At 47.6% G+C, this 18,250-nt stretch overlaps 1 protein-coding gene and 1 long non-coding RNA gene across 2 annotated transcripts in view; one reads left to right on the plus strand and one right to left on the minus strand.

The window, feature by feature from the left end:
* HNF4A (hepatocyte nuclear factor 4 alpha) overlaps nucleotides 1–18,250 on the plus strand; it is a 79,496-nt gene that overhangs the window by 16,043 nt on the left and 45,203 nt on the right. The window lies entirely within an intron of this gene.
* LOC142818857 (uncharacterized) lies at nucleotides 408–14,356 on the minus strand. Its single transcript, XR_012896540.2, has 3 exons — nucleotides 14,264–14,356; nucleotides 13,374–13,800; nucleotides 408–1,187 (listed from the first exon to the last, which is right to left on the minus strand). It is a non-coding gene; the product is annotated as an uncharacterized LOC142818857 (long non-coding RNA).

Below are 18,250 nucleotides of genomic sequence, written 5' to 3' on the forward strand. Positions count from 1 at the left end.
AAGCGCTGCTCCACTCCCTCTCTCTTGCATGGTCACTCCTTCCTCTGGGAGGGAGGGTCAGGACCCCCTCTGCACACAACCAGCTTAGGGGGGAAGTGTTACAACCCAGCATTTTCTCTTCTCTCGAGCTGCACAAGGCTGCCAGCACGGATGGCGCAGCAGCATTGCTGCCAGACAGGAATAGAAAGATCAATAGAGGCCATGGCACCCCAGTTCCTGAGATAAGGCAGCAGTGGCTTTCTCAAGGTCTCATTCTGCTTTGCTAGCCAGACAATCCCCTTATTTGCTAACAGGTCTGACTGTGCCTGCCCCTCCTGCACGCCACCCCACGGAGGGCCCCGGGGGGATGAACCACCTGAGATCACTCCAGCTGAAAACCCTTGATTGTGTCACACGTTGAAGGGCCTGGATTTCAGTTCCACTGTCAATGTACAGAACGCGCTGACAAATATGAACCCAATAGGTTCCCAGCCCATAACACCCGCCAGCCAGCAGCCTGGGTAAATAAAGCAGCTTTAGAGCCTGTGCTCCTGGCAGGTTCTGCTGAAGCAAAGGAGTAATTCTAGCACCCAGAGGGATGGTGGGACTTGTACCACTCTGGGTACCAGAGACACCTCCAGCGCAGGTTGTTAGACAAGGGTATTTTATTGCTGATGTTTGTACAGAAACAGGTTAAAATAAAGCCTTTCGCTTTCACCTTCACTCGCACACATGGACTCACGCAGAGTCATTTTCTAAACACAGCAAGGCATGTTTCCAAAAGCAGCCTGGGCATTTGCACCCACAGTGGCAGTGGTGTGTCCCCCCCACAGCTGCCATGGTGTGTGTGTGTGTGCAGATAAACGGGTGCCAGTCAGAGGCCAGGGTGAGGACATTTTGAAAAGGTGGCCCAGACGACACAGGCACCCCGAGGAGCATGGTACAGGGCGCAGAGCTAAGGCCTCCTTATAATTCATGCCTGAGCATTTGTCAGAACTCTTTAAAAGCTGTAACTCCATTGCAGGCACTCCGGCTTCCAATCAAATCTCATTGTGACCAGCATTAAGAGATTAGCTTAGCCCTGCAGTCGGCTGGTCTCCCGGCGACTTGCATTGAGCATGGCTCCTTGTTCATAGCCATGCTCAGCCACGCTGTCTGAGGCTGAGGCTGAGGCTGGTCTAGCTTCTTCTTGGGGCCCAACGGATCTTCTGGAAAATGAATAGCAGCAACTCTGACTTGCTTCAGGAGACACCAGGTACTGGCACTAGGTCTTTAACTTTACAGGCAGCCCAAATAGGGAAAGAGTGGCATTTTCACAGCAGGTCTGGTGAACAATCATCCGGATAAATTCAGCAGAGCTGTGCTAATGACCCTCCCCCACATGTGTCCACATGCCGGATTGCTCCGAAACCCCAACCAGAGAGAACTGGAGAGCCCTGAGAAAGGACTACTGGGTGTGAGTGCACGAAGGGACCCTAATGGGCTAGGCAGGGCAGTTCTGCCTTCCTCTCAGATACTAGTATGTAACTCTCAGGGCACTGTTCTGGTTTACGGATCTCCCAAACCTACATTTCTCCTAAGCCCCCATCTGCCACGTGTGTTTTACCAGCTGGTTATGGGGAGCAAGAATTGCAGCCAGCCAGCACTGCTTTCTCAGTTACCCAGAAGTCCCTGGGGCAGGGCCTGAAACTTGAGACACAGCCCTGTTATCCTCGTCACTAGGCTTCTGCCTGGGACCTGTATTGAATTGTCTGTTACCCCCAAGCCCCCTGCCTCTTGCTGGAACTTGTCTACAAGTTCTACTGTTCCTCTGGCATACCTGGGACTAAGACATTCTCCCTTATTTGCAGTGACCGAAAAGCAGGTTTAGGACATGCGTGGGGTGAGACAGGGACAGAGGAAGAGCGCTCCTTGGTCACCCAGAATGCCAGGGTCAGGTCAGATCCCTGCCTGCAAGCGCTGCAACCAAAGCCTTTGATGTTTGTTTGTCGAATACACAGGCAGCCAAATTCTGTGTTTGTAACTACAGAGGGCCTGATGCTGAATTCATGGCTTGGGCTACCCTGCACAGCAATTTAAAGGGCTTTGGGCTCTGGGCGCTACTGCAACGGTGTCATTAACTAGGCCCCGGAGCTGTTGCCCTTTTTACCCCCCTCTGTCAGCAGGCCTGTTTACATCGCAGCTGACAGTGAAGCACCAGGCCTGGCCAGACCAACTCATACCCGTGGGCCTTCAGACGGCAGGCTAAAAATAGCTGTGTGCAGCAAAGACTTGGGATAGAGACCAGAGCTCAAGCCTAGGGGGTCAGGTGGCTAGCCTGAGTCCCTGCCACAGTCATAATGGCCACATAGCTATTCTTAACATACTAACTCCAAGCCTGCTGGTGTGAGTTTGTCTACTTGGGCTGGCAGGCTCATGCCCAGCCGCAGTGGAGATAAACCCTTGAGGCCTGAGATGGGATCAGTGAGGGAATGTCTACACTTGCACCCTATTTCGAAATAGGGATGCAAATGAAGCCGGGATTTAAATATCCCATGCTTCATTTTGCATATTCACATTATGGCGCTATTTCAAAATAAAAGACGCTGTGTAGACACGTTATTTTGAGAGAAAATCCTTCTCTCGAAATAACCCTTATTCCTCATACAATGAAGTTTACCAGTTATTTAGGCCGTGTCCAGACTCAGGGGTTTTTTCGGGAAAAGTAGCCTTTTCCCGAAAAAACTTCCCCTGCGTCCAGACTCAAGCCGCGTTCTTTCGAAATTATTTCGAAAGAACGCGGCTTTTCTTTCGATGGCGGTAAACCTCAATTTACGAGGAAGAACGTCTTCTTTCAAAAGTTCCTCTTTCGAAAGAAGGCGTTCTTCAATGTAAAGAGGCCGTCTTCGAAAGAGAGCATCCAGACTCGCTGGGTGCTCTCTTTCGAAAAAGCGGATTTCTCTTTCGAAAGATCCGCCTGCAGTCTAGACGCGATCTTTCGAAAGAGGCTCTTTCGAAAGATGCTTTCGAAAGAGCCTCTTTCGAAAGAAGCCTGCAGTCTAGACATAGCCTTAGAGAGAAGGTTCTCAGAGCGTCTACACATAGCACCATAACGTGAATATGCAAATGAAGTGCAGGATATTTAAATCCCGGCTTCATTTGCAATTTCAAATGTCTTCATTTGCATCCCTATTTCAAAACAGTGTGTAAGTGTAGACACATCCTAACGTGAGAATGAATCCAACCAACCCGCGGCTGCAGAAGTCAACCCCAAGAAATAGCAGAGTGGAAAATGCACTTGCAACATGGGACTAGGTTTCTGTCACGGCTGGGGCTGCTCCACAGCATGGCCTGCTGGTCAGGCCTGGCACAACACTCTGCCAGCTTCAGCGCACAAGTTGTGGTTGGTTGCTCAGCTCAGGGTAGCCCAAGCCATGAATTCAGCTTCAGGCCCCCTGCAGTTACAAACGCGGAATTTGTCTGCCCACGTATTCAACAAACAAACATCAAAGGCTTTGGTTGCAGCTCTTGAAGGCAGGGATCTGACCTGACCCTGCCATTCTGGGTGACCAAGGAGCACTCTTCCTTTGTCCCTGTCTCACCCCACACTTGTCCTCAGAGGCAACAGGCAAACCTTCTTAAGTGGCCCAATGGCTCCTGATTGGTCAGCATCTCCTGCTAGCCCTTCTAGGCTGCTAAAAGACTAAGTCTCGTTGGTAGTCCAGTCTGAGTCTGTCGGTTCACCTTGAGCAGAGTGTTGTTAGAGCACGAACATCATCAGTAGGGGGCTGAGAAGGCCTGCAAGACTCCATCACACTCCCTCTAGCAATATGCCCCCTGGGCTGGGACGTTCACTTTTTGAATTGAGACTAAGCCATCCTCAGCTCTCCTGATTTCCCCCCCTCGCCCCTGTCACCAGAGCAGTCTTCCTGTCTGCAGATAACTCGGGAAGAAGAATCTGGCCGTTCAGGGCCCTGCGCTTCCTCTGAACCAAACCCTACACAGAACGCAAGGCTCAGAAGCTGGTAGGCAGAGGAAGGCAAACAACTCCCTGGGCTGTGGGAGAGGGTCAAATAAATGCAGCCCACCAGGGTTACCTCTGGTCATTCTGGCAGGATTTGAGTACTGGGTGGATAAACTCACATTAACGAGACTTGAGCTAGTTGTGTTGATGTTGTGGCTTGGACAGGAACTTGAGCTCCTAAGCCTAGGAATTTGGGGGAGCCGGAGTGCCCAAGCTGCCATGCTGGGAATTTTAACATACTATTTCACGCCTCGCTGGCATGAGTCTGTTTATCCGAGCTGGGAGCTCACTCAGAGCTGTAACATAGACCTACCCCCATAGGCCCAGGATAGAAAGCAGCTGGGACCCAGATCCAGCTCATAAAGTTGCCAGATGTCTGGTATTTCTGGCTCCTGTCTGGTAAAAAAATTCAGAGAATACCGGACACCTGAGATGTCCAGTATTTTCTGAATTTTTCCCCGGCCAGGAGGCAAAAATGCCGGGCACCTGGCAATCCTACAAACACTCAGCGCCCAGTCGTCCCCCCCCCCCCCGAGGTACCCCTCCCCCATCAGCTTACCTGGTTCCCCAAGGCTGCCGGCACAAAATGGCTGCCGGCCAAAAGACCTAGGGGAAGCAATGCTTTGGTCTCCCCCCTTTTTTCCCCCTTCAACAGATTTTTTTTGGGGGGGGGGGTTCGGTATTTTTGTGTCAACCATCTGGCAACCCCAAAGCCAAGACAGAGGAAAACTGTAGCACTTAGTCCTTATGTCAGGCTCAAACAAACTTCCACTGAAGAAACTGGGAAATGATCCGTCAGCAGAGCCCAGCTCCGTTCTCCTGGCCGGTATGCATTTAGTGGAGCCCGGCTCTCTGTGCTGAGCGACAGAGCTTTAACCCTACTGACTCTCTAAACCCTGACATCAGTAGGAAGGGCTGCTCCCAGGCCTGCGGGCAGGGAGAATCTAAGGGGCAACTGCCCTGGGACCTGGGGATTCAAAAGGGCCCAGGGCTCCGAGCCTCCGCTACTCTGGCAGTGGTGGTGGCTGGAGCCCCGGACCCTTGAAATTGATGCCAGAGCCCCAAGTAGCTCTGAGGTGGGAGGGGGCTTGGTGCGGTCAGAGTGGCACCAATGGCTGGCTGCTCCCATTCCTGCCCCTTCTGCCTGAGGTCCAGTCCCTTCCAAGAATGCAGAGGTGGGCCCCCCATCACCTTGCTTAGAGTCCCAGCTGGTCCGTCAGCCCCCCGGCAGCTATATTCTCCCTGCTCTGCTGAGCTCTACTACTTCCACCCCATAGGCTGAAATCCCCTCTCGCCCTGTTCATATGGAGCAGAGACAGGCTTTAGGAAATGAGCTGGACGCTCAGGCTAGGGACTATCAGACTCTCTGGATGCCAACTTCACTGGCCGAAACCAAATCCCTTCCAAAAGGCAGAGATAAAGTAGGCGATGATGGGATTATTTTCACTGGTCTCTGCCCCATGCAAGCTGCACATGGTCAGTCCAACAGTCAGGAACCTGGTGAGAGCCACATACGTAAACTCCTACCTAGCCACGTCTGAATTTAACTAGCCAAGGATTCCCTGTGTTTCACCCATAGCTCACTAGGGAAAAAGTTGTTTTCCCCAGGTCAGTGATGGGCAACTTAGACTAGCGAGTAGGCCGCATGAGTGGTCCTCCATCTCAGTGGGCCGCAAGATTGTTGTCACCAAGACAGTCTCCTGGGATAGGATAGTTTTCTAACTGTGCTTGCGTACCTAGAATTTGCAGGGTGTGCTGATTGAACTGTAGCTGCACTTTAACTGGACACAGAAGGAGCACATGGCTCTTACAGTTTGTTTGTTCATTTGTTTGTTTGTGAGCAATCAGCACACACCACACCTCATGTGCCCTTGCTTTATGTGAGTGTCACTTTAGGAATACCAGTAGGAAACACACTATGCAAACACAAACCTGCAGAATCTAGCAATCCTGCACATGGGCAACCATAAACAAACCGTCTTGCAAGCCACACACAGATTCTCAATGAGCCACATGCGGCCTACAGGCCACAGGTTGCTCACCACTGCCCTCAGATGGTGCCCCATAAATCCCAGGCTGAGACACTGCACACTCCCTGCCTACCACATTTCCTAGCAACACCCTTGAACTTAATTCTTACATTTTGTAGACTGCAAGGCCATGAACTTAAGACTGACACTGCAACAACGCACATGGCATCTGTTGTTAGATTAGTGTCGCTAGATCAATCTCCGCAACACCCTATAACTGTAGTCACTGCCGTCTTACACCATTTTGTGAGTTGGGAGATCACAGTGCAATTCCCAGGTTGTTGGCACCTGCAGAAGAGAAGCCAAGGACTGAATGGAGCATGGAACTTGAACAACTGCCTCTCCTTAGAAGGACTCTCAGGGGAGCACTGCTTGCGTGGCTCACGCTGAAGTGGCAGGACGTGATCCATTCTGTGCCTGTCCTTTGGTTCCTTTCCTTCCCATTTCAATCAATCAAGAGAGAAAGAAATGATGGAGGGAGGTGGGCTTTTTGGGAAACATCCCCCATCTTGATTCTTCTTCCGTCACAAGCTAGCATGGTCCAAGCCCCGCTGTCAGCCATCTCTCTCGATAAAGTTATCCTCTGCCAGCATGTTTTGATGAAACCTGCGTGGGGGCACTTGGACTGGGAGTTACACTCAGTTAATCATTGTATTCTTTATCAGTTGATGTTAGATTTAGAAAAGTTCATGGCTTCAGTGTTTGAAAAATTCAGTTGACTCAATTTATGCAGTTTATGGTGATAATATATTTTAATGCTTTTATGACAGAAGAGGCCATTAGCCTAGGGGGATGGGGGAACCAATTGGGACAAATAATAATGTTATTCTGCCTCTGAGTTCCGGGTTCAGCTTAAAGGGGAACTAACGATTTGTGGTGATATGCCTTATCTTGGAAGTTAGCCAGATGGCGCTACAACATTCATATCTGTGTTGTTGATGGGACCGTTTGGATTATGAAATTACATGGCCATGGGATAAGAGGGAAGGTCCTTTCTTGGACTGAGAACTGGTTAAAAGTCAGAAAACAAAGGGTAGGAATAAATGGTAAATTTTCAGAATGGAGAGGGGTAACTAGTGGTGTCCCCCAAGGGTCAGTCCTGGGACCAATCCTTTTCAACTTATTCATAAATGATCTGGAGAAAGGGGTAAGCAGTAAGCTGGTAAAGTTTGCGGATGACACCAAACTGTTTAGGATAGTCAAGACAGAAGCAGACTGTGAGGGACTCCAAAAAGATCTCACCAAACTGAGTGATAGGGCAACAAAATGGCAAATGGAATTTAATGTGGATAAGTGTAAAGTAATGCACATTGGGAAAAATAACCCCAACTATACGTACAGTATGATGGGGGCTAATTTGGCTACGACAAATCAGGAAAGAGATCTTGGAGTTATCGTGGACAGTTCTCTGAAAACTTCCACACAGAGTGCAGCAGCAGTTAAAAAGGCAAATAGGATGCTAGGAATTATTAAGAAAGGGATAGAAAATAAGACACAGAATATCTTACTGCCCCTGTATAAAACTATGGTACGCCCGCATCTTGAATACTGTGTACAGATGTGGTCTCCTCACCTCAAAAAAGATATTTTGGCCTTGGAAAGGGTTCAGAAAAGAGCAACTGAAATGATTAGGGGTTTGGAACGGGTCCCATATGAGGAGAGGTTAAAGTGACTGGGACTTTTCAGTTTAGAAAAGAGGATACTGAGGGGGAATATGATAGAGGTCTATAAAATCATGAGTGGTGTGGAGAGGGCGGATAAAGAAAAGTTATTTATTAGTTCTCATAATAGAAGAACTAGAGGACACCACATGAAATTAATGGGTAGCAGGTTTAAAACTAATAAAAGAAAGTTCTTCTTCACACAGCGTGTAGCCAACTTGTGGAACACCTTGCCAGAGGAGGTTGTGAAGGCTAGGACTATAACAGAGTTTAAAGAGAAGCTAGATAATTTCCTGGTGGTTAGGTCCATAAAAGGCTATTAGCCAGGGGATAGAACTGGTGTCCCTGGCCTCTGTTTGTTAGAGGCTGGAGAGGGATGGCAGGAGACAAATCGCTTGATCATTGTCTTCGGTCCACCCTCTCTGGGGCACCTGGTGTTGGCCACTGTCGGCAGACAGGATACTGGGCTAGCTTTGGTCTGACCCAGTACTGCCGTTCTTATGTTCTTATGAGCCTCTGGTGTTGAATTATTGGTGACTGTAGTGCCTTCCTATTACATAGATGACATCTTTTGTCAATGAGAGAATCAGAAATATTAGCCATAGATGTCAGCCAGTGTATCTGCCTATGTGGAAGTGAGCCTGGGGCTTTGTCAATTTTTGACCAACTCCAAAAACCAGGATTATCCCAGGATCTTACTGTTGACACTTTTTATTTTACTCTCCACCCTGGTTTTTCCTTTTGTTTTAGTTCTCTTGTCTCTTCCTCCACCTGCATAGTTTTGCTGCCTCCTTGATACTGATGCCCTTCAAATGTCTCTTAACAGTTCTCAGTTCCCATCCAACCTTTTCTTGCTCTTTTCTGGATCCTGTACAATTTCTTCATTTTTGTATCTTGTGTTGGAATGCCCCAAACTGCACATGAAATCTTCTGGCATTTTTTTTTATGTAATTTAATACAAAGGGGCTTTGAACAGCAAATAGCCTGTCATTTCTGCTGGGAATGGCTGGAGGAGATGGATGCAGTTTAATGAGATGAAATATTGTTCAGTATCATAGTGTAGCCTAGGCTCACTCAGTATGGGGCTGTGTTCCCCCTTAGTGATGGCTGGACCAGAGAGTTTGATGAGCTTGCTACCAACTTGGACAATAGAGCGGTACAGAATGCCGTCACACATCTTCTCATCAGCATAGGCAACCACAGCATATAAAACTTTCCTGTCCTCTGCTCCACTGACTTCCCATAGAATATCACATCAAATACTACATCTTGGTCCCTCTCTTCAAGGGGTTCCAGGGCCTGGGCCTAGGATATCTAAAAGCTGCAGGATGGAGACCATGATCAACAACTTCACACCTCTGGCACATTGGAACTTTCCACCAAAAGTGGAAAATGTGTGGAGGGGGGAGACAGAGCTTCTCAGGGCAGGTCCCCAACTGTGGAATAAACTTCCCCTGAAACTAAGGACCATTCCAAATCTCCCCACCTCACTTCATGTGCACGGCACATTTCTCTCCCCTGACCTCCTCTCACAGAAACAAATACTGTAGAACAAACACGGTGTTGATGTTCCCCACTCTTGGGAGCCCTTCATTAGACTAGAGATGGGTCTTTTATCTCAGGGAGAGAAGCTAATATTTATAATGGTTTGATCCTCAGTGCCAACAACCCACCCAGGGCATGGCGTTCCACTAGCAGGATATATTATGGTACAAGGCAGAAACTGTAAGTAAGAAAGGTTGTTGTGGTTCTGGCCCCATGGAGTTGTGAGGTAGAATGTGTCAGATCAGCCTGTCCTTCTGAGTGCCCTGCCTTTCAGGACATGAGTGCCCCACACAATTTAATGAAATCTCACGGGTGAGGAACTGAGGCCAGTTGAAGATGAAGTGACATTCCTGGAGTTACACAGGGAATCCAATCAGTACCAGGAATTGAACCCAACTCTTCTGCCTGCATCTCTGTCCAGAGCCCCAACACAAGACCAGTCTTCCTCTCACATAAGCAAAGAGGCTCTTCTGGATGAGACTAGCTCATTACAGCACCTTATTGGCTCAGACAGGGAGAGGCTATTGTTTAGTTCAACTGGGTGTGCGGCCGCTGCTGCCTATCAACTTCAGAGGTCGCATTTTTTAGTCTCAGTTATGTGAAGATGTAGGCGTCATCCAGGGCATTTTTGGGTCCCAGATGAGGGACGCCATTAATTGATTAACTCTGTTTGAGAGGCCTAGACTGAGTGACCCAAGCCCAGAAGAGGTTTGCCATGCCAACCTGCACTGGAGATCCACCAGGAAGTCTTTTGTTCCAGGACGATGCTTTTTGTCCTTTGGGAAATCTAAGTAGTGACTTTATCTCCTCTTTCCTTGCCCTGCTAAGGCTAATATTCTCAGTAGCACATAGTAGTCTGGCTTGTGTATCTCCTACTTTCCCACATGGTTCCTAATCCACTTGGGCTTCAGAGCAGTTTACTGTCTCTTTTGGTTCCTGGCAGTGGATGATGCAAACGGTACCAATGATGACTCAGGTCCCTTTCCAGCAGGGATTTTTTTTTCTTTGTAACTTTTATTGATTTTGGCAACTCTTGTCTGCCAGCAGCGATTCTGGGTATCACTCCCCTGGCTGGAATTATTCAGGAGCTTTTTTATGTGTGTATAATGAACATAAAGTATACGCAGATGAACACTAAATGAACTGCAAATGGCCTGGAGGGACTAGTGGCCATGTGCTTGCTGCATCTGTTGAGCTATATGCTGAGCAGGGATCTCTACACTGTGGCACTGCAATCAGATGAGGTGACATTTATCTCCCATTATCTCCCACACACATGCTGCTCAGTGTAAGGTATTTCTGCCAGGATCATTTCAGAGCCTGCAACCAGAGCTATGCTCAGCTGCGGATGCTTTTTTGCTGAATTTTGCAGAGTAAGGACTAGATTTTTGTGCAGTCGGCGTTTCTGTAGCTCCCAAAAGGGGTGAGGAGTGGGGGTTCTCCACTATTTTCTGCTGGGTGAAGAGCTCTTGGCAGAATCTGGTTCCAAATTTGTACCACTTCATTCTGGCCCTTTTGTTCCTCTCCCTTAGTTTATTTTTGCCCCAAAAGGAATGAAATAGTCATTTTGAAACTGAATTGCCAAAATATATCAATGCTGTATTTTGAATGTTTCATTCAGAAACCACCTTTCCCCTGACGACGGGCCTTCTTTTACTCCAGAATAAGCTCATTTTCCCTGGAATTGAGTTTTGAAATTAAATATTCACAAACATGTTGTATTTGGGGGGCATAAATAGGCACATTTGCAATATTAAAATTAAACATGAAATGGAGTCTGCAGTTTTCAGCCAAGTGAGGTAACTACATGGAATTTTTCAGTTCTCTTCTCAGCTGTGCCAGGGACTCAGTGCATGATGCTGAGTGAATCATTTCAGCCCAGATATTCAGCGCGGCACACAGGAGAATTGTGTGCACAATCATATAACTAACCCTTCGCACATGCAGTTACCATGACTATAATGCAGACTCAGAGATTGTGCACATAGATTAGCTAGCTGTACATCTAACCTGCACTGGCATTTCTGTGAGTGCAGTTGTATGCAATTCTAAAAACCTGGCTGTTCGCTTCTCTCTCTGACAACTATCTTATCAAAAAATCCAAACCAACCAACCAATCAAAAAAATAGCAGTAACAATAATTATTTCCTTGGGGTATTTAGAGGCTTTGCCAGCATTAATAATCCTGGGATATGAGGCACCATAAGAGTTAATTTTATAGTAGATGTTTAAATGGTCCATGTCTAAGTGCTGACAGTTCTCTTTCCCTATCTGACAGCTGTTTATTATGGCTCCTTAGATTACCTCAGGCTCTCTGAATACATGAATGGAGATTTAGAATCTTTCCCTACTACAGGGGTGGGCTATAACACGGTGGCGGTTCGCCAGGGTTAGCCCCTGGCAGGCCGTTTCCACTATATTTACCCACACCTCTGCAGGTACCTATGATTGCACCTCCCATTGGCTGTGGAACACCACTCCCAGCCAATGAGAGCGGCAGGAAGTGGTGTCCTGGTTTGTGTCACTTCCTGCCACTCTCCTTGGCTGGGAATGTCGATCCGCGAGCAACGGGAGCTGCAGTCACTGGTACCTGCATCCGTGCAGGTAAATATAGTGATGGGGGCCTGCCACGGAGCTAACCCTGGCAGACCAGACTGGTATTTGCCCACCTCTGCCCTGCTCCCAGGGATGTCTGTTCTGCATGTTCCAAGTGCTTTGGAATCCTCAATACTCTGAACTATTGCTAGTGGATCCTTGAGAGCACAGCACATTTTATGGACAAGCCTAATGGTATTTTTCTTGAGCATGGACCTTTTTAGAGAACTCTTCCTTGTCTGCACTAGTGAACTAGCCTGAGGTTGATTAGCAGGCAACATGTTACAAAATGCACAAGTAACAGCAAAGGCACCAAAATGCCCCAGCTCCCATGGGGCCCAGCAGCCAGTCTGACATGGCAGCCTTAATATGCCATACACCATCCTCAAGTGATGCAGGCATGGCCTCGTGTCCTGTCATCTCCAGTTCCCACAAACCACTGTCCCGGGGCCAAGACCAGATCTAGAGTTAATTCCTAGGACCTTAAACACTGGGGGAAATGGAGGGACTAGTCATTCAAGAGAATACTGCAGTTACCCCAGGTGACTGTTGTGGCTCCTACTCATTGCTTTAGCCATTTCACAGATTATGTAGCTTTCGGATGACACCTTAGAGGCTAGTTCATCCCCCTCACAATGCTGTATACATGTCCTAGTGTGAGTTATGTGTGGAGATCAAGGGGCTAATAGACCCCTAATTAATTCTGCTGAACCTCACAGTTAATGTTCCCTCTGATTTTTAACATCCATGTGCAGAATAAATTTTACGTGCACCAAGCCACTGTATGTTCAGGTGATCTATACCAGTCTTTTCCTGATGCTTGTTTCACATGGCTAGAGAACTATAGCTCCCTGCGCCCCTCACTGACTTCAGCCAAATTCCTCAAAGCTGCTTATTAACACATGGGAGATTCTGCTCTGTAATTGTTTATGGGACAAATTCCAGCAAAAGGCAAATGGGATTTGACAGTGTGGCCAAAATATCCCTGTTTACAAAAAGTATGACAAAATACAAGCCCTTGGCTTTATCTTTGCCATTTGGAAACAGCCACAGAGCAAATATACTCAGGGCATGGAAGGGGAGGGAATTTTATATTGACTTTAGCAAAACTGTTTTTTCAAAAATAATCTCTCTAGTTGCCCAGATTCTGTCCTGGGACCCCAAAGGGGTCTTGCATAAGGGTTTAAACCTGCCTGTGAGCTTGCAGGGTTTGAGTGTGAGCAAGTCATGCAGTAAACCAGTCTCTGTTAATTTTTTAAGGTGGACTAAACTGGCCAAGAAATGATTAGCACGCAAGTCAGTTCAGCCTGATTGGGGAAATGAGAGAAGACGAGTCTGAGGAGGCTAGCTGGAGTTATCAGTTAACCACATGAAATACCTCTGCTTCCAAAAGCTAATTTTGCCCATTGCTTTCTGTACCCTTTTAAACGGCTCTTTTAAAAAAAAATTAAGCGATGGCCTAAAATGGCTTGTATAAGCACAATGGGAGCCTTTGTTTTCTCTTCTCTTTTTCCGTTCATAACGACCATGCTCAGGAATTGCAGGTGATAAAGTTCCTACCTGGTTTATTACAGATGATCAGCATCTTCTTCCCCATTCCCAACTTTGAAAAGTAGCTGTTAGATTAAGACGAAAATGTGGAAATCCACTCTGTATATGCACGGCTGTTCTAGTGAGAGTTTCAGTACGATCCCAGCAAGTCCAGGGAGTGAACAGAAGAGCCCGCGAGGCAGGGGAAAAGCATAACTAGGTAGTTGCTTGGAATGGAGTTTGGTCAGTGGTCGGAGATCTATATTCTCAGATAGACAGGACTTTGTCCACAAACTGGAATTTGAAATTTCAAAGGGAGAAAAGCAGAAGGGACCTTTCTGGGTGTGGAGATGACTATGCTGACGTTATTTCCCCAGGACTTTTGTTCTTTGTCTTGTAACTCAGGGTGACTTGCCCTTCTTCCTCAGCTCATTTGGTGAATGAGAGACGGAAAGATCTGACAAAGAGAGAGGTGTTTGTTGATGACATTCGATTCAGCAATAAACACAGGTCCTAGCCAGGACCCAGTACAAAACTTTTCCAAAGTTTGGGGTGCGTTCAGAACCAGAGTTTTGGGTTTGAACCCATCTCTGCTTTACGTGCACTCAGTGGCGAAGCCACTTGGGTCATGGTGGAGACCAGGACAATGTAGGCCAAAATGTTTAGAAATGGCCTCTACAATTACACCAGCTATGAATTATTCCTGCAAATTGTAACAACCGGAGGTTTTGCTTTCTTCCTGAAGGTGTAATTCAGGATCTTAGTGCCACTTGGGCTTGAAATTTGTTGTGGATACAGTTTTGTGCATGAAAAACTAGAGGCTGGGGGAGGCTCTGCTAAAAAGCAGACCTTGAAGGTGAAGCCTGCATGGTTACTGTTATTGTGTGTGTTTGAGATACAATTCTATAGCCATTACTTACTCCAAACCATGTAGCTGTAGCCCTATCTGCTGCTCTGCCAAAACTTCACTCAAGACTTTAAGAATGTTCATTCTTGGTCTTCCTGATCCAGGATCTATGTTAGGAACAAGCAATGCAACAGACCGTTTGAGGACACACTTTTCTGAGGGCTCCCTGGTACTATGCTGAGTGATTTCATAGACTCACCCATGTCCTTCTCTGGTTGGGGATGCAAACACTTGCTACTCATCACCCTTCCAGCAGCCCAAATCCCTAACCCTTGCCTGCGGTGGGAGCTGACAGCCTATAGCAGGGCTATTCAACACGCAGCCCATGGGCCACATACGGCCCGCGGCCCAGTTGTTTGTGGCCTGCAGTGCAGTTTGGGTTTACGCAGGGCTCAGCACACAGCCCACGGGTGGGATCCTTTGAACATGGCCTCCCCTGGGAACATGCTTCACAACGGCGAGGCATCTCCCAGGTGGGGTGAGCACTGAAAGATGCGAGCGGACGGCCCGGCTGGAACAGACAGTTACAGGGTGTCGGCGTTTCTAGCCCACAGAGAGGAGGTGCTGGGAATGCTGAGGCATTGTGGGAAGTGCCTTGTATTTATGCCTGTCAGTGTGAAATAAGCTATTTGCATATATTTGCATATATATTTGCGTGCATATGCAACCACACTTAAGTTGCGGCCCTTAGCATGTGCTGCGAGTACCATTATGGCCCCTGGGGCTTCCAAAGTTGAGTAGCCCTGGCCTATAGAATCATAGAATATGAGAACTGGATGTGACCTCGAGAGGTTGAGTCAAGTCCCCTGCCTTCGTGGCAGGACCAAGCACCATTTAGATCATCCCTGTTAGATGTCTGCCTAACCTGCTCTTAAATATCTCCAATTATGGAGATTCCACAACCTCCCTAGGCAATTTATTCCAGTGTTTAACCTCCCTGACAGTCAGGAAGTTTTTCCTAATGTCCAGACTAAACCTCCCTTGCTGCAATTTAAGCCCATCAGAAGCCAAGGAGAACAATTTTTTCCCCTCCTCCTTGTGACACCCTTTTAGATACTTGAAAACTGCTATCATGTCCCCTCTCAGTCTTCTCTTTTCTAAACTAAACAAACCCTGTTCTTTTAGTCTTCCCTCATAGCTCATGTTCTCTAGACCTTTAATCATTTTTGTTGCTCTTCTCTGGATCCTCTCCAATTTCTCCACATCTTTCTTGAAATGTGGTACCCAGAACTGGACACAATACTCCCAACTGAGGCCTAATCAGTGCAGAGTAGAGTGGAAAAATGACTTCTCGTGTCTTGCTACAAAACTCCTGTTAATGCATCTCAGAAACATGTTTGCTTTTTTTGCAACAGTGTCACACTGTTGACTAATATTTAGCTTGTGGTCCCTAGATCTCTTTCTGCAGTACTCCTTCCTAGACAGTCACTTCCTATTCTGTATGTGTGAAACCGATTGTTCCTTCCTAAGTGGAGCACTTTGTCCTTATTAAACGTCATCCTATTTACCTCAGACCATTTCTCCAGTTTGTCCAGATCATTTTGAATTTTGACCCTATTCTCCAAAGCAGTTGCAACCCCTCCCCCCCTCTCAGCTTGGTATCATCTGCAAACTTAATAAGTGTATTCTCTATGTCGTCATCTAAATCATTGATGAAGATATTGAACAGAACCGGTCCCAAAACAGACCCCTGTGGAACCCCACTTGTTATGCTCTTCCAGCATGACTCTGAACCATTAATTCATTGTATGCCCTGGGCAAGGTACGAGGGGGTCTGGTTCTGTGCCCACAGTAGGAGCAGATCCTGGGATGGAAAGGGGGTAGCCAGACTCCAGTGCCATCCAGACTAGGGAGTACCTCCCCCCCAGCTCTCATAGCTGCCCAAAGTGTGGGGTGAGCATGCCTCCCCCCCATGCAGCCCAAATTGCTCCCCAGAGTGCTTTGTATGGCACTCCAGCAGCAATTTAAAGGGCCCAGGATTCTGGTTGCTGCTGCAGTAGCAGCAGTGGTGGCTGGAAGCCCTGAGCACCTTGGAATCGCTGGGCCCCAGGGAAATTGGCCCCCTCCTTCTCCCGCCATGGGCAGCCCTGTTTGCCTGAGACCTCTTCTGATGCTTTTCCCTCTACCTCTCCTACAGCAGCACAAAGCTTCACTTTTTCTGGTCTGCTAATCCGACGCTGCATGGAAACCTTGCAAATGAACAGGAAGCCTCAGACTGGCCATTGGGATTCATAGGGGATGCAGAATAAGTTATTCTGAAATAATAATTCCTGAAAGAACTATTTTGAAAGAAGCATATTCCTCTTCACAAGCAGGAGTTATTCATTCAAAATGACCGGCTTGGGAGTGTGGATGCGCTGCTTGTTATTTCGAAATAACTCCCCCGTGTAGACATTCCTGTCTGTCACAGCCACCTGCACAGATCCAACTGATGTTACCACATGGCTGTCTGTGGCTCCAGTTACAATTTATACTGTGAGGCTGTGTCTACACTGCACCCCTTTTCCGGAAATCTGCGGGGGATAAGCCGGAGAAAAGCGCCAGTCTAGACGCGATTCTCCGGAAAATAAGCCCTTTCCCGGAGGATTCCTTAGGAATTCAAGTAGGAATAAGAAGTCCTCCGGAAAAGGGCTTATTTTCCGGAGAATCGCGTCTAGACTGGCGCTTTTCTCCGGCTTATCCCCAAGCCAGAAAAAAGCAGCAGCCATGTAAATGCAAATGCCGTGGGGAATATTTAAATCTCCCGCGGATTTGCAATTCCGACTGGTCTAATCTGCATCCCTTTTCCGGAAAAGGGGTGCAGTGTAGACACAGCCTGAATGTGCCAAGAACAGAACACAGCTGCCCCTCTCCAGCTGCCCCGCTCTAAAGACATCATTACCGCTAGCAGCAGTGCAGAAGTAAGGGGAGCAGTACAGCAACTCCCCCCTACAATAAGCCTGTACACACACAAACACACACACACACACACACAACTGCTTTTGGGACAGGCCCCTTACAATTATAACATCATAACATTTCTTACATCATGAAATGCATGATTTTTAAATTCCTGTGACCATGAAATTGACCAAAATGGACAGTGAATTTGGTAGGGACCTATAGGTGATGATATCCTTCCCATGCCTCTTTCTTAATTGCCCTCTATCCTACTCCTCATTGAATGAGCTACATATCTCGTCTGCGGAGAATCCTCTTTTCTCTCAGTGGAATTGCCAGGCGTGAGCATCTGTATACCAGGCAGGCAGGATTAGTCTCCTGTCAGCCTTGTATGAGGCAAAACACAGCAGGATTTACTGCTTGTCTGATAAAAATCAGATGATTGCCCTCTGCATAAAACACGCCAGTTCCTGGAATTCTAGCCATTTCCTATTCTAGCTGTCTCACGTAGTCTGAACTGCTAGGAAGGCGGGTGGGGAGATATATTGGAGGGAGGAAGTTTCTGTATCCAACTGGATTCCATCTGGGGTCCTGATCAGTGTATGTGGGGCTACCATTCACTGGGACTCTCACCACCAGGACAGAACATGGAGACACCCATTGGTCGACCCAGACTCACCCTTCCACTCTCCATAACTTCTGCCTTCTTTCATCCAGCTGCTGCTACTTGCTAAAACTGGGCCAAATTCTCCTCTCAGCTGCACTGGTGTTAACGGGCCTGATCCCTGACCAATTGAAGTTAATGTGAATATTTCCAGTGACTTCAAAAGGCCGAGGGTCAGCCCCGGTATGGTTTACTCCTCTGAAGTCAGTGGATTTCCTCTGGATTTTTACCACTGAGACCAGAATTTGTCCCTGCGTCTGACTGGTACTAAAAGGGACACCTCTGCTAAGTGGGGCAGAAAAATTCAAATCCGCCTAAAAAGGCAGAGAAGATTTGCTCATTAAATAGTGTTTTACGGAGTCCCTCTCCACCCATTCACTGCTGCTAGTCCGTGTGCTTAGCCCAGGATATGTCATTCAAAGATGCTGTCATACAGGGGCCAATTTACCACGGTTT

Source organism: Pelodiscus sinensis, chromosome 17 (assembly GCF_052426305.1).
Source record: "Pelodiscus sinensis isolate ZL-2025 chromosome 17, ASM5242630v1, whole genome shotgun sequence".
NCBI lineage: Eukaryota > Metazoa > Chordata > Testudines > Trionychidae > Pelodiscus > Pelodiscus sinensis.